General features: G+C 43.2%; 1 long non-coding RNA gene across 1 annotated transcript; it reads left to right on the top strand.

Moving 5' to 3' along the window:
* Positions 1–4,729: 4,729 nt before the first annotated feature.
* Positions 4,730–11,733, top strand: LOC115092323. Its single transcript, XR_003856993.1, has 2 exons — positions 4,730–6,739; positions 10,894–11,733. It is a non-coding gene; the product is annotated as an uncharacterized LOC115092323 (long non-coding RNA).
* Positions 11,734–17,492: the final 5,759 nt, after the last annotated feature.

Genomic DNA, 17,492 nt, shown 5'->3' with positions numbered 1-17,492 from the left:
TTGTAAATCGGATATGTTATCAAGATCTTTTTTAAGAGACCCATAGTTATCCTTATTGACAGAAATCTTGGTTTCCAAAAGCTTTAAGTGGCCAACCAAAGCACCCAAGTAATTAACTATGGGCTTAATCTGATTAGTTATATTATTGTTCAAGACTTGGATAGCATCCCATATTGTTTCTAGAGTAATTGTAGAAGGTCTTACAAACTCCATTGTTTGGATAATAAGTAACTCCAATGTATCTTCTCCACTATGCTTAGAAGCAACGCTGTATGTGAAGTCCCCTGCATGCCCTGGTTCTTCAGTCGGCTCTGGTGTGCTAATCCCTGGCGTCTTCGGCATCCTTAGCCGGCATTGGTCCCCACAGCAGATTTAATGCACGCGCTTCTGCCGGATTTGCAGAGGCAAATCATTCCTCCAGGGAAAGAGAGGTTGAAAGCTCAGGGAGGGGACTGGGTACAGCTTCTTCCCGGTCAGCCTCCAGCGAGACAGCTCCCAGAGCTAAGCCTCCCCAACGGACACGGGCATCCATCGGGCTCGAAACAGTAAACGGGGGAAAATCAGATAATACCTCCCACTCTCTGGCTCTTCTTTTTCTGCCAGAGCGAGGCATTGTGAGGCAATTCGAAGACCTGAAGGAACGAAGCTCAGGTACTTCTTGCTGGTTTGGCCATCTTGGAATCCTCTTTGCAGTGTACTCACAACCATCCCCAAACTAATCTTAACACTGGAGTTGTTCCTTGCTTCAGGTCACCACCTCTGAAAGGCAGATCTTTCCTATCCTTGGGTGCCTCAAAGACAGAGTTCCCCGTGCTCAGGAGAGGCTCAGGTCTCTCAGAAGGCTCCTACCACAAAACATTTTTAAAAATTCCTCAAAATATCCAAAGAACAAACCAGCCAGCCAGTTAGTGGATTGAAAGGGATCTTCCCTTGACCTTGCCCAGGAACTGCAGGCAGATGGTACCTGAGTCCAAGGGTAGTCCCAAAACCAAACAAAGGCAAAAGTTCCTACACCTCCTCCTAACGTCAATTCAGAGCTGCAGTGGCCCCCCCCCCCCCCCCCAAAGCTCACTGTTTCAAGCTAAATCACAGGAGGCCAGCCATCCCAGCACTCTCAAAGGGAGGGGCTGTACCGAATGGCTCCTCTCCCTTTCTTAACCTACACCACTCTATCCTTGGATAATGGAAAAAATAAGGGCGTACTGGCAATGTGACTATAGTGTCTGTTATATTTACTAAGTAATGATAAGCAATTAATGCATGAAAAACAGTTTATTGCACAATATTTTGACCTAAAAATGCATAAAATTTACTAATGCATGCAAACCAGCTAATGCATAGGTAATCGTACACAGATTAAATAACACGGCTTTCCTAAAAAACAAAACAAAAAAAAAAAAACCAAGCCACATTATTTTAACGCAAACTCAAGAATTGTAGCTAACTGATCCCAGGGGGATTGTAATGATAATGCACAACCCGATATCTCCAGGATGCTTCTAAAAAGGCCAGCATTGCCTCCCCACCAGGTACAACCCCTTCCTGGGAGTAACCCATTTCCCCACCCAATGTGCAAAACCCCACCCTAGGGGTTTTGGAAGACCCCTGCCTTCCACCTCTAGAGATGGCCTAGAAGTAAGAAAAATCACAAATTGCAAGTTTAAAATCACAAGACGATACCTCGCCCCCTACCCAAACCTTTTCCTTTTCCAAAAAATGCCTTTCCCCTGGGATTCTAACCATCTATCCTTGGGTTATTCTCCTCTCAAAGACATCCTAATCCCCTGAACTCCCCTCCCCAACATTAGAAGAGGTCCTTGGTAGTTTAGTGGCCCACCCCTTCAGACCTCCTCCGTACTTGTAGACGAGATCCCTGGGGTCTAGTGGGGCCCAAGTGTGCTCTCTAGGCCCCGGGCCAGTCAGTATCATCCTTCAAAATGGCGTCAAACAGCCTTTGCCCCTAGGGAATACTTCTAAGCTTAGGGGGAGTCTGAGGGTGTAGGAAGCCTTGGGTGAGGGAAGAATTTTTTCAGAAAAGGGAAGGATTTGGGTAGGGGATGGGGCATCACCATGCAATTCTAAACTTGCAATTTGTGATTTTTTTTAACTTCTAGGTCATCTTTAGAGGCAGTGGGAGGTTGGGGGGTTTCCAAGAATATCCTGGGGGGATGGGGGGGTTGCAGTTGTGGAGGGGCTGTGTTAGGCCCGATGCTGGCCCTTTTAGAAGATTGTGGCCCTGTGTGAAGCAGGGATCACTATCCCGTGTTTTTGCCCTTCAACCACAACAGTTTTTTTAATCATGGTTTATTCCCATGATAAAAAAAATCATTGTGGAGAAATAGCCGCAATATTTTACCAGGGAGGAGCCAATTATTGTGGGTACCCCCTCTGATATTTTGGCCCTCCTGTGGTAAAATATCACGGCTTGATAAATTACCCTTTTAGATTGTAAGCCTTCTGGAGATAGGAAATACCTGCAGTACCTGAAGTGTCAGTCAAGGTGGAATATAAAAATGAAATACATTTGTAACTGGCTTTCGAGAGCTACACTCCCTTTATTAGGTCACTGCAAAAACTGAAGGAAGCATAACTCATTGAAGCCAGTTACCAAAGTATTAGGTTAGACCAGTAAAAAAAGGTATCACCTACAACTTGTTCACTTTAATTTCTGTGTTATCTGCATGGACTAACAAGGCAACCACACAACTTTATTATTCTCTGAAAATCGTGCTTTGTTTTTTATGGTATTGCTTAAGGATATCAAGGGTAGGACACTTCTGCCAGTCTCCATATGGTCATCCCCATTCTTTGGTTGTAGAAGGGCCTATAATATATGCCTTGACAATGAAGATCACGGCTGGATATCACTTAATAGCTGCTAGCCATCTGCCATTGCAGAATATTTCAAGCAGGAATATGAAGTTAAGTGTGTTTCTCTCCGGAGGGCAGACTTCTAATAGACATATTGAATCGAGAAAGAGCTGGATTCTCTGCAGGTTCTGATACCTTTTATACCGAGCACCGTCCTGTACTGCAAAGAAAATCTGCATCCGAGAATCATTGCATGAAGGAATATAATAGTCGACATTACCTATTTTTTTACCCTAATGATTTATAAGAAAAAATAAGGAAAAGAATTAGAAGATCCAAGGAAAGAAAAATCGAAAAGAGGGGGGGGGGAAAAGAAAACGAACAGACCGATAATTTGAACAGTGTGGTTTAGAACTCCCCCCTACCCCAATGACAACCCTAGATGTTACTGGCTCGAAGCCCTGGTTCCTGGGTTGACCAGCTCCTTATTAAAATAAATAAATCAAGCTGACTGGGGTCTAGGAAGCCAGACGATAACTCACATCTAACTTCAAAAGGCACTTGCATGGAAATCTAAGATAAATGTAAGCTCCAAGAACCAAAGGTCTTGTCCAGTGTGTTAGAAAATGCTTATGTATGACCTGTGTGACCTTTTGAAACATTTTGGAAAAACATTCTGTATCTTCCAACTCATACACAGCTCTTTTCTGTGGTAAAAAAAAATAAATTTAAATATCCAGTAGAGATGTGAATCGTGTCCTCGATCGTCTTAACGATCGATTTCGTCTGGGAGGGGGAGGGAATCGTATTGTTGCCGTTTGGGTGGGTAAAGTATCGTGAAAATCGTTAAAATCGTGAGCCGGCACACTAAAACCCACTAAAACCCACCCGACCTTTTAAATTAAATCCCCCACCCTCCCGAACCCCCCCCCCCCAAATGCTTTAAATTACCTGGGGATCCAGCGGCGGTCCGGAACGGCGGCGGTCCGAAACGGCCTCCTGCTATTGAATCGTGTTGTCTTCAGCCGGCGCCATTTTGCAAAATGGCCACCGCAAAATGGCGGCGGCCATAGACCAACACGATTCGACTGCAGGAGGTCGTTCCAGACCCCCGCTGGACTTTTGGCAAGTCTTGTGGGGGTCACGAGGCCCCCCCAAGCTGGCCAAAAGTTCCTGGGGGTTCAGCGGGGGTCTGGGAGCGATTTCCTGCCGCAAATCGTTTTCCGTACGGAAAATGGCGCCGGCAGGAGATCGACTGCAGGAGGTCGTTCAGCGGGGGTCCGGAACCCTCGCTGAACGACCTCCTGCAGTCGATCTCCTGCCGGCGCCATTTTCCGTACGGAAAACGATTCGCGGCAGGAAATCACTACCAGACCCCCGCTGGACCCCCAGGAACTTTTGGCCAGCTTGGGGGGGCCTCCTGACCCCCACAAGACTTGCCAAAAGTCCAGCGGGGGTCTGGAACGACCTCCTGCAGTCAAATCGTGTTGGTCTATGGCCGCCGCCATTTTGCGGTGGCCATTTTGCAAAATGGCGCCGGCTGAAGACAACACGATTCAATAGCAGGAGGCCGTTTCGGACCGCCGCTCTACCCAGGGTAATTTAAGGCATTTGGGGGGGGGGGGGGTTCGGGAGGGTGGGGGATTTAATTTAAAGGGTCGGGGGTGGGTTTTAGTGTGCCGGTTTTCCTGCCCTCCCCCTTCCCCCGATTTAGCTACGGACCGCCGCTGGACCCCAGGGTAATTTAAGGCATTTGGGGGGGGGGGTTCGGGAGGGTGGGGGATTTAATTTAAAGGGTCGGGGGGGGGTTTTAGGGGGTTTTAGTGTGCTGGTTTTCCTGCCCTCCCCCTTCCCCCGATATACGATTTTTTGACGATAAATCGGGGGAATTGGTATTGTATCATGGCCCTAACGGTTTTTGACGATTTAAAATATATCGGACGATATTTTAAATCGTCAAAAAACGATTCACATCCCTAATATCCAGTTCTGATGTGGTTGCAGCAAAAAGACCACTAGCAAAGTGTCAGGAAACACCTCTGACTCAGTAAATGACAGGAGTCGGCTGACACCTTACAGACTCACCAATTTATTGAAGCATGAGCTTTCGAGGACAGTGTCCACTTCGTCTGACTCAGTAGATATTTTTAAGACCTGTGACAAGTTCAAACTTTCAAATTATTTTGGGCTTTCGGAAGGGCCCTGAACTGTCCCATTCTACTGTTTTGCCAAAGGTAAATAGTACATTTTTTAAGTCAGTGGATACGCCTCAACCGGCATCTTCAAAACGTCCAACAAATATTTTTTTTAAACCTTTCAGCAGGCGGCACAAGCGATGAACAGGGAAAGGTTCAGAAGTCCTAGACTGAGATGTTCATTATAATTCTCTAGATTTTTCTTGTTGCTCCTGGGGATTTTCTTCTCGTGAATCATTGAGACGTTCACTTCTTGGAGATCAGAAACTCATTTCTCCAAGGCATCTATCTTTTTATTATTGCCCTGAGAAGCCATTTCAAGCTGAATATTGGACAATGGAGCAGTAGCTAGTCTGAATTTTTGCACGAAAATTAACAAAACAAAAATAATACAAGGTGATATGATATCTTTTTATGGGACTAACTCAATACAATTCTTGATTAGCTTTCTAGACCTGCAGTACACTGTCATCATTAGACCTACAAAACCTAATGAGCCAAAGATGACATTGTCAGAAAATACAAGTGAAATTATAAAATGCATTCCAATGACAGAGTGAAGGGGTTGGCAGGAGTGGGCTGGGATGGGGTGAGATTGATGTGTTAGAGTCACCAGAACATGACTGGCAGTAGAATTTTATGTTTTGTGAGTTAAAAAGCCTGGGTCTGCAGTCTAAATCCTTTCTTGTCAAAGCATTTTTGCCTAAAATGTCTTACATTCCTGGATTATTTTGAATTTCTTGGGTTTTTTCGAAACAGAATGTTCCATGGTCATCATAATATCCCACAAAGTCTCTAAGGTAATATCCTCCATGTCGCTATTCAAAGTCATACAGATAAATGCCAAGGTTACAATATCAGCGCCACTTATCATGATAAGTCGGAGGCATTTCAGGATGTTCTGGGATGGTGTTGATGTAGCCCAATAATTTATCTGGTTATCTCTGAATGTTAGCTGAATCAGTTATTCTTTTTTTTTAATTTAATTTTTATTGAACTTTTCATATTTTTACAGGATACAGTAAGACAGTATACAAGAGGATATTGCAATCGATTGCAAAAGAAATGAATCAGTTATTCTGCTATTTCTAGACGTGGCCAAGTGGAGGGTTAAAGGGAACATTTTCCCAGAAAACTTTAACCTTAATCGATTACCCAAATAAACTTAAAAACCTAGCTTGCAATATTCAAATGTAGCTGGTTAAGTTTCAAAATTATATGGATAGGCATAGCTGGCTAACTTTATTTGAAGATACTCAACAGGATGTTTATCCTGCTGTGAATCCCAGATAAAGTTAGCTGAATAAGTTATCTGTGTTCCAGGTTTTTAAATATTGGTCTTCTAAAGTCTTACCAGGGACATTTCCAGACTTGGTCTTGCTGGCTCCACAGGCTGTAGGGAGACTCCAAGAAGCTGGAGCCTCTACAGATACTCACTCGGTGCATCTCCCAGCTCCTGCAGCCAGCTTTACTGCTCTACTCCCCACATCTCAGGAGCCAAAGGATACCCCAGTCCTGCTGACAGCAGTCAGAGCTTTGGGGGGGGGGGGGGGGGGTCTAGTCGCAGAAGTTTTTTTGGAGAAAATGTTCCCCAGCCTTGATAAACACGGTTGCTTCTTCCAGGGCTGCTACCAGAGATGGCACCATTGACCCTTTTCCACTGGCACAATTCTACTGCTCTGAATCTGGGGAGAACGTTGCAGAGTTTATGTCATCAGAATATCCACATCCAGGTATTGGATCGGGTAGAGGTGGGGGCTCCTCCCTGGGGTTCAAGCTGGTCTATTGTGCAATCTAATCTCCTGCTAAGGATCCAAAAGAGCCATTTTGGATCTCATACATAGGCTTTTAACAATACAGATGTGACCTCTCTAAAGCATTGGTTCCCAGTCCTATCCTATTGATCCCTTAGCCAGTTGAGTTTTCAGGATATCCACAATGAGTAGGCATGAGATAAAGTTGCAGAATCTTTGTGGATATTATGAAAACCCTACTGGCTGTTGGATCAACAGGACAGGTTTGGGAACCACTGCTCTAAATTGTTTGTTAAAACTTCTGTGAGGAAGAGTTGCTGAGGAAAGGACTAAACATAAACCAGATCCATAAGTGGTAGTCAATAAGAGACATTCAACAGCAGTTAAACTCATCTTATTTATTTATTTTATTTTAAAAACTTGTATTCCGCCAATCCACAAATCTCAGAGAAATAAAGTTAGTGGACATGCTGAGGGTGGTTCCTTGCAATGACTGCAACAGCGGGCTTCAGGGATACTTTCTGGAGTATTCATGGGGGAATTCAACACTATGCAATGCAGAATCGGGGCAGAATTCACCTCCCATGCAGAATTTGGCATGGTAGCTGTATCATTGGCTCACCAGGGCCAGGAGTGTAGGGAGATATTCCATGTTTTACCACTGAAAGCACCAAATAGGAATCATAATCACCAAGAAATATGCATTGCAGACCAAACTACTAACAAGCCAAGACTCTGTCTCAGTGGAAAAAGAAGAGACCTTGCCCAGATGAGAACTTTACATGAAGGATGCCATCAAGGTCTGCCTATTTCTATGCTTCCATGTAAATAAAAACTAAGGCAGAGAGACAATGCAGCAGCTAAGCTCATAAGCAGGAGTCATGAACCGGCCAAGGGAGTCCAGAGGTTAGTAGGACTCCTTGGAAGAAGGGGACGACGACAGTCTGAGATGGAGAAAAACACTGGCTCTGGCATGCAGCTTGGCATACAGACGTGGCAGTACTCCACCCAGAAGAAATGGGGAGAGAGAAAAAGTCCTGCAATGTGGCAGGACTCCCCCCCCCCCCCCCAAAGAAATGGGGAGGAGAAAAGACCTGCAATGCGGCAAAGACCTTCCACCCACCACGTGATTATGCATGAGTTTATGCATATTTATCAGCTGGAAAGTATAAGACGGGGGCCAACAGAGAGAAGGGAGCAACTGTGACAGCAAAACCAGAAGAGCATTCCTGAAACCAGAGAAGGGATCCCTGAAAGAAAAGGAATCAGAAGAGCAAAAGGGGAGTCCAAAGCAGACCAGCACCCTCACTATCGAAGAGGGAGAAGACTAGGTATGGCCAGGAGACTGGGGCAGGAGACTGGAGATGGTGAGGGGATGGTGAGGGGCAAGAGCAAGTCCCAGACAGCCCGGCAAGTACAAGAGGCAGAAGCCAGGCCAAACCCAGGAAGCAAGTCTCCTCCCCTGCACACACTCTCCAGACCTCCAGCCAGCATCTGCTTCAGAGGTGAACAGAGGGATATCGCCTGAGGTTGGGACCAGGGGTAAGTAAGTTAGCCATTAGTATTTATATATTAAGCAGGCTAAGGTTTATGGCATGTTTGTAAACACCCATGGTACAGAGCTTTTTTTAGGGTAAACTGGTGCTTAGTCACCTGGATGTTAGAGACAGGAATTGTTATTTTCTAAATGCTAAATCCTGCTAAATCTGATAAATAAAAGTCTTATTTCTGAGGAGAACACATCTTTTTCCTGAGCTTAGGATCATGAAGTAAGTGGGAGGGCAACTGGAAGTGTCCTGTAGCAGACAGGTCCCTGCACCCCTAAACTTGCTTACAGGAGGAGGAGCCGGCATTGGCTAAATTGGTCCATGTGGGCCAGAATGGAGTCTATGGCAGTCACAGCTTCAGAGGTGGAGAAGATAGAAGCCTGGGGAGAGGATGGAGAGAGAGAATTGTTGTGGGCACTGCCGACTGCTGAAATAAGCATAGGAAAACTGCAGATCACAATAGCAAGACAAAGCAAATGCAGAACTTCAAGCTCTTGAGATTTTACAATGGGTGATGAATGCCACTTCCCCTAAACTTATACTTATCTTGGAATTAGTTTCTTCATCAACGTTTTTCAGCTGGTTTAGTATTATGCTAAATATTATACTCTTGTAAGTTGATCCCTGGAGCAGGGATGGAATGCAGGCACTGACCTTTGGTATATTTTAGCATTCCACAGTCTAATGTGATATCTACAAGTCTGATCGGTTTCATCTTTTATTACGCCACCACAAACATATCTGTCTCCACAGAGACCCCCTCGAAGCACACTCACAAAATGGTGAAAGTGGAGGGAGGGCAGAGCATTGGGATTGGGTCTGGCCTGGAGAGAGGAGAGGGAGAATGATGGGGTTGTGCTTAGTGGGGGGGGGGGGGGGGGGGAGAGAGAGAGTGTGGTTAGGGCGTGGGGTGGCGGGTGTGGCTGGGACTGAACAGGATGGGCTGGGGTGGGGTGGGGGGCATGGCCCACTGTCTTATGATATAATATTGTAGTTCTTCTAGGGGAACTTTATTCCCAACAATTTAAAATTCTGTATCTTTGAGCAATAATTTAAATTGTAATATAGCCCAAAAAAAAATACTCAAAAGACAGTAATTATATTTTGACAAACTATGTATAATTTTGCAGAACTGAAACATTTGTGTCCAGAATTCCCTCAGGAATATTGGAGGCTGTAGTTCAATTCTCTGGCCAAAACACATAGATTTCATAAGCTCTGGGATTCTAGGAGCCACCGCCTCCACTAGTTTCCCGACGTCTTCACCCATTGCCTCCAAGGCCTCCAAGGATAACAGGCAGATTATAATTATGACAGAATAAGGAAGGGTAAAATAAAACTGGTGAAGCAGAGGTGCAGCCCACTCAGTGGTTCACGGCACAATTTCTTCATAGTCTTGGCAGAGACAGATTAAGGGGAGGGAGCGTCTGCCATGTGTCTATGGAAAGGGGGAGCAGAGGGTACTCTACTCCAGAGCATTCAAGTCCTTATTGAAGGACTGGTGCATGGAAGAGGGATTTGACTTCACTGCACGCTGGGGCTCCATCTGGATGGATGATGGGCTGTTTAGATGTGACATTTATCCATATGAGAGAAGGAATGAGGCCTTCACTGAATGGTTTGGATCCATACATTGAGCAGAGTTTAAACCGGATTAAAGCAAGAGCCAATCTATCAGCCTTTCTTCCCCCCGCCAGCCCCCAAGAAAGAAAGAGGATAGAGAAGAAATCTCCAAAAGGTGGGGGAAACCCACAAATGTACCTGTAAAGAAGAAAGGTGAGGAAAGTACAGAGAGGAAAGAGGCAGATATGGAAAGACATGCACAGAAGTGCTCAGTCTAAGCTCATAAAACCCTGAATCCAGATGCCTAAATAGCAGAAAGTGGGCTGGGTATTGAAGTTGTCACAGAGACCTGGAGCAATGAGCACGACAACTGGGATGTAACTCTGTGCCAGACAAAAAGGACACAAGGTAGGGAGGAAAGAGAGAGCGGCACTTTATGCATTGAAATGGCGGGGAGGAGGCACCGTGGCTTACCCTAAGGAAGGGAAATGAAAGGGCATTAGCATTAAGTGCGATTGATGGATTCCACCCCTCCCCCCCCCCCCAAATAGTGACAGAGAGGGAAGTGCTGCTGGTGGAAAAGCTCTGTCTGCTAGATGTTGATTGGTGCACACATAGAAGATGCAGTCCAGAAGGGGCCAACCAAAACCGTGCACTGTCTGTACCATATGAGATAAGACTGAAGTTTCTTTGCCGGTGCCGCCTACTAGCGTCTTCCATCGCTGCTGAGTATGGCTGTTGAGAAGATTACACCTTTGCCCTGCTGTTGTGTTTACAATTTCACACTTCTCTCAAAAGTAAAAAAAAAAATATGCCATTGCAAGGTCGTGACCCTTCGCATTGGGTAATCATGTTCCTGGACACTTAGCAGCAAGTCAGCCATGTTATTACTAGTGAGATTTCTGTATGAAGCAAAAAAAAAGATCAAATTGGTCAAGGAATCCTTTACCAGAATGTAAGAAGCCTGCCTTTATTTATTTATTTATTTATTTATTTATGTATGTATGTATGTATGTGCCTTAGGATGCCGCTCCCGATCTGAGTGTGAAATGATAGCTCTCAGGTGTGGCAGCTGATGGAAGTGTGTCACACGGCTGACCCTGAGCTCTGGGACTCCGGCACCTCTTACCCTTCTGCGCATCGCAACGACTCCCAAACCTCCAGCCTGCTTGGACTTTTTTCTGATCCTTACACAGGGCAAGCCTAACCTTCATTTCATGCTTTTCTGATCGTTTCTAGTATGGAGATTCTGGGAGAATCATGGTGCCTGCCTTCTTTTATGATTAAAGTTTGCCAGATGTCTGTTGGGTCTCACATTTAGAGTGTCGGGAGAGGTGTAACCAGCAGAAAAAAAGACTTAGTAATAGCTCTGTCCAGCTCGGTGGTGAGATGTTATCTGGAGGATAACATCCACTTCTGGAGGCTACATCTCCAGAAGAATATAGATGGTGCTAAGGCAATCCAGAAAAGGATTATGAAAATAGCACAGAGTCTGCCCTCATGATTCCTCTGAGGCAAGATGTAAGGATCTAAATACATAATATACACTCTGGAAGAGAGAGGTGGGAGTGGAGATATGCGAGAGAAATGTAAATGCCTCAAGAATGAAAATTATGCAGACAAGTCTAGCGTTTTTTAGTGGAGTTCTGTAACAGGAGAAGGATGGGAGACTGATCCTGGAGAACGTACAGTGCATGCATGCACACACATACAGATAAATAGATCATTTCCCAGCAGTTCTAGCATTACAACTTTGTAGTGCTTGTTTGGTGTTTTTTGGGAAGATAAATTGAAGAAAAAATAATACTAAATTGGATATCCCCAGGCAGTCCCTATACTCTGATGAGCAGAAGATACTCTGAAAACCTTGTAATTTCTTTGTTTTTCCCCTCCAGTTTATTTATTCGTGGCTGTGCTATATATGAAATAGAAATGCAATCTGTTTTGCTCATTGTATTGCGGTTTCCATCTTTTTTTTGCCTGGCGAAGAGCAGGCACATACAATTTTTAACAGCAAGTTTGTGCAGGTAGCCTACTGGAACTAATGGACAGTCTTCTGGCATTTTAACTCTTCCACTGCTCACCATATACTTTCTCTCTTTCTTTTGCTATCTTTTACTTGTTGTACGGTTTTGGTGAATTGTAGAACATGTTTGTAGTAATAACCTCTGTTAGGGCCAGGCTGGTGACACAGGGGCAGGGCTATACACTGTCATGTAAAAGGCCTGGATTTGATTCCTGGGCCAGGCTGGGGCTGTTGTGGTGTCAGTGCTCACAGCTCCTGCGGGAAGAAAGCCTCGACTCTTGCTCACTGGTGACCCCTAGTGTCCAGACTTAGGATGCATGTCAGGTGACTTCCGGTAGAAGCCACAGTTTGTGCTTTTCTGTACATCCTCCGACTTAATTTTGTGGCAATATTAACTCGGAGGAACCAAAAGGTTAAACAAAAAAAAAAAGGTGCCAGTGGGTCAGGTTAGGAAAATGGACGCTCAGTTTTAGGATCATCCATTTCCTAACCCATGGCTGTGCACAGGTTAGGAAAATGGACGCTTAAAATTGAGCGTCCATTTTCCAAACCCACTGACAGCCACCTCTCCTGGGCCTCCTCTGCTAAGGAAGCGCTAGGGGAGTGCTATTGTTCCTAGTGCCTTCTTTTTAGCACGATCCCTCATTTAAATACGGTATCGTGCACCCAGGAGGTGGCTGGGTGAGTTAGGAAAGTGGGTGCTCAACATTGGGCGCCTGTTTTCCCATGCACTTTACAGTATCGGCTTGATAGTGGAAGAATCTCAAGGAGAGGAAACCTCTTCCAGGAATAGCTAGTGGTTTCTTTTATTTTCAAATTCTTGTTTTTTTGGGGGGGGGAGGGGGGGAGGGGGAAGCATGTAGAGATAAGAACACTTTTTTTTGGTCATAGAATACATGCATTCTCTGATGTGAGCCAACTAGACTAGGTGTGAAGGGTTTCTTGGGTTGCATGAGGAAACTCTTTCTCTGGGAACCAGATTTTGGCTCTCATTTCCTTTCAAGGGAAGCCAGGGTTCAAATCCCGCTGCTGCTCCTTGTGACCTTGGGCAAGTCGACTTCACCCTCCAATTGCCTCCAGTAGAAACTCAGAACCTGATTTACTAAGGGGAACGTGGGCTGGTATTGGTGAAGCTCCAGTTGAGCCTCTGCTCCAGCCAGCTCTGCCTGCCGACGATGGGGACCTACAGGACTCCTCCCTGTGGGTTGCGTCAGTTCCCCCTTAGCCTAAGGGTCTACATCCACAACAAACATTTCACAGTGTTTTTTCTCTTATGTGGCAATATTTATTTTTCTTTTTCACTGTGCAATACAATTTCTTATTTGCTTAAAATTTAGCATAAATCTACATGAAAATGCATCCTGTCCAGTGGAGATTATAGCCAATGTAAGATAAAATGAATTTACTTTAAAGATTTAATGTTCTGTTAAATAAAATCCTTCAAAAATTTGCATGCACGAATTTGCACTGTATACAAATGTTTTTCATGTTGGATATTCTGAAAACCCAACTGCCTGCGGAGAGATTTGACAGGCCCTGCAGAGGGTGAATAGCAAGATCTCTTTTTGAAGGCCAAGTAGATCCGGTCCTTCTTTTTACCTCCCATCCCCCTTCACCCCTCCACCCACTGCGTGCATGGGCTTGCAGTCCTGAAAGTCAGAAATATAAAACCAATGCTCGCAAATGCAGCAGAATGAAATGAGCACTAGGTCAGCCCATCCTGCAAAAATGGAGTCATCCTTTCTAAGTGGTTCATACACAGTAGCAATTACTGGAAAGGGAATGGAAAGAGTCAAAAAGTGGACCCACGTGTTCACTTTCACTGCTCCCATGCAGGGCACTTCATATGCATGTTGACAGGCAGAATGTTTTAGGGGCTGCTCTTCTGTATGGTGACTGCTTGGTACCACAGATCTGGGAACAAACTCAAACATTTGTACTGGAAGAGACCAGCATGCAGTCCTGGGCTCAGAATTAATTATCCAGGTTCTTATTGATGTATTCTTCGACATTTTAAGCTGTGGACATCTTTTCACATCTTTGGAAGCCAATGTTTCTTAAACCTCAGTTATGGAGGTGTTTGATTTTTTTAAAGTCAGAATAAGCAGATTTTTTTAAAAAGAATAATTTGGAGAAATCAGTTAGTTTTGCAAGGAAAATGATTTCCGATAGAAGTTAATTGAAGTCTGCATCTTCTTTCAGATGTTACCTATTAGCAAGCTGGTCCTGACAGGGTCTTGAATTGAGGCTGTGGTCCCATCACCACTCGCCACCTTTTTCTATCACAATACTGCATTCAAGCCAAACTTTAAAAATTATGGAATTCAATATCAAGAACGTGTAAATATTTATTCCAGTGGAGAATCATAATTATATCATAGCAAAATGACAAACAGCAGCTACAGTAAAGCAAATAGAATTAAGAAAAATTTAATCAAATGATATCCTCACTTGCATTTCAGTCCTAAAAATACTTCTGGGATTTTTTTTCCTTGAAGCTGCCAAGTAAGGTAAGCCTTCCAGTCCCCTAGAATCAATCACATTTCAGTTGTTTTCCTTCGATTTATATTTTTACACAAATGAAGGCAAAAATACAAACTAAAACTACAAAGTACAACTGCAAGCATTTTTCTAGCTTTATTTTGTCCTCGACACAGAAAGCATCTGGGAGTTTATCCCATGTCATGAGAGGGTTGTCCAAGTAAGTGCTTCTTACAGTTGCATTCAATCTCATAGATTAATTCCAAGCGAAAGAAACATCTTGTTGAGAAATATCATTGATTTACCCTCAACATACAAAGAAAGGGAAAAACATGAAACCCACAGAGAGTCTTCACGAGATGCTCCGTCAAGTTCACACAGTATGAGGGGGATCCAGGTCTCAGCGTGAAGGTAAGAGAAAACATATCCAAGAAAGGGAAAAACACTAAGGCAAAAGGCAACTGAAAGCAATTTAACTTAATAGCAGAGCAAGCAAACAAATATTTATCTGTCTTACAGATAAATCAAACAGCGCACCTGCTGATTCAAGAGGAGCTCCTCCAATCCAATTTGTCCCTCAAAAATAAGGAAAGTCGAGCCAGTTCCAAAAATATACCATGCACACTCTGGTACTTAATGACATACTCCTGAGGATAGTTTTAGGAAAAACATAGCCCCGAGTTGTAATACTTGGGATTTTGGCTTCAAGGACAACTGTCTCTCCCAGTGGTCTTAGAAAACTTAGGAAAAGCATGCACTTTTTAAAAAAATTTATAAATGATGTATTGTCGTGGCAGAAAAATTGCAGAAAAATCAGTTTTCCAAAACACAGACCCAGTTCTATGTCATACTTTTCTGAAAATACAGTCAAATCTAAACTAGCAAATGATAGATACGTGTCTAGTGAGTTTCCTGATTACTGGGGGATGGGGGAAGACAGTATACTTTAGAAATTGGAGCTATAGACTCAGCATGCCCACAGCCATAATAGTAGGAAATGTTCTTATGTTATATTTATATACCGCCTTCTAGAGATATAGCCCAACACAAAGCGCATCACAAAACATAAAAACAACACAATAAATAGCAATATACATCATAAAAATATATCAGAAATACAATATAAAAATATTTTAATATGCAAATTAATAAAATTCATAAAAATATAGAAAAGAAAAAATGAAATAAAAGAATAATCTAAAATAAATCACACATCAATACATGGTGTCAAAAATAATAATAGTAATACAAAATAGAATAAAAATAAAAATCCCTAACCCCCAACTAATTTACATTCCCTGCTCTCACTAGGGACTGCAAGTGCTGGGAAACAATTTATAAATATAATATAAGTACTTTGATAAAATGAGAAAAATAGTTTGAAAAAAACTGAAAAATGCAGCTACAAAGGTTAAGAGTGTACAACAGTCGTGGACACTGTTAAAAAAATACCATCTTAAAAGTGCAGTTCAGATGTATTGCATGCCTTAAGAAAGGTGGAAGGAAGGCCAAACAATTGCCGGCATGGTTAAAAGCTGGGGTGAAAGAGGCTATTTTAGCCAAAAGATCTTCCTTCAAAAATTGGAAGAAGGATGTATCTGAAGAAAAATGGGAAAAAGTATAAGCATTGGCAAGTTAAATGTACAACACTGATAAGACAGGCTAAGAGAGAATTTGAAAAAAAGTTGGCCATGAAGGCAAAATCTCATAATAAAACTTTTTTAACTATATCTGAAGCAGGAAGGAGAGGGAGTCGGTTGGACTGATAGATGTTTGAGTGGTTAAAAGGGCACTTAGGGAAGATATGGCCATCACGGAAAGACCAAATTAATTCTATGCTTCGGTGTTTACTGATGAGGATGTTGGGGAGATACCCGTTCCGGAGACAGTTTTCAAGGGTGACAGTTCAGATGAACTGAACCAAATCACAGTGAACCTGGAAGATGTAGTAGGCCAGATTGACAAATTGAAGAGTAGCAAATCAGCTGGACCAGATGGTATACACCCAGGGTTCTGAAAAAACTCAAAAATGAAATTTCAGACCTATTACAAGTACTTTGCAACCTATCATTAAAATCATCCATTGTACCTGAAGACAATGTAACCCCGATATTTTAAAAGGGCTCCAGAGGTGATCCAGGAAGCTATAGGCTGGAAAAATCATGGAAACTATTATAAAGAATAAAATCACAGAACATATAGATAGACATGATTTAATGGGACACAGCCAGCATGGATTTACCCAAGGGAAGTCTTGCCTCACAAATCTGCTTCATTATTTGAAGGGGTGACTAAGAATGTGGATTGTTGTGCTGATGATGGACCCTTGGCCCGAGGTGGGGTTGACGCAACCCATAGGGCAAGTCCCATGGGTCCCCACCGTCAGGAGGCGGAGCTGACTAGGAGATGGAGGCCAACTGGAGCTTTGCCAATGCCAGCCCTCATTCCCAGGAGGTTCACAAATTTCAACACTGAATTTTCCAAAACTCAAGCTTGTTATGAATGATCATATTTTCTTTTCAGTTCTTTCAGCACACTGGGATGTATACCATCTGGTCCAGGTGATTTGTTCCTCTTTAGTTTATCAATTTGACCTATTACATCTTCCAGGTTTACTGAGATCTGGTTCAGTCCATATGAATTATCAACTTTAAATATCGCTTCTGGCCTTACAATTTCCTCAATAAAGGTCAAAGCAAAGAATTAATTTAGTCTCTCTGCTATGGCCTTGTCTTCTCTTAGTGGCTCTTTTACCTCTTGACCATCTAATGGTCCAAATGATTCCCTAACAGTCTTTATGCTTCAAATGTAACTGAAAAAGTTTTTATTATTAATTTTTGCTTCCACAGAAGGCTTATTTTCAAATTCTGTCTTTGCCTTTCTTATCAATGCTTTGCATCTAACTTGCCAGTGCTTATGTTGTTTCCTGTTTTCTTCTTTCAGATCCCTTTTCCATTTCTTGAAAGATGTTCTTTTAGATATTATAGCCTCTCTCACTTCACCTTTTAACCATGTCGGTGGTCGTTTAGCCTTCCTTCCGCTTTTTGTAATGCATGGAATTCATCTGGTCTGGACTTTCAAGATAGTATTTTTAAACAATGTTCAAGCCTGATAT

Source organism: Rhinatrema bivittatum, chromosome 5, assembly GCF_901001135.1.
Source record: "Rhinatrema bivittatum chromosome 5, aRhiBiv1.1, whole genome shotgun sequence".
Lineage (NCBI taxonomy): Eukaryota > Metazoa > Chordata > Amphibia > Gymnophiona > Rhinatrematidae > Rhinatrema > Rhinatrema bivittatum.
Note: the sequence above shows the minus strand (reverse complement) of the source record. Positions and strands in the feature narration are given on the sequence as shown.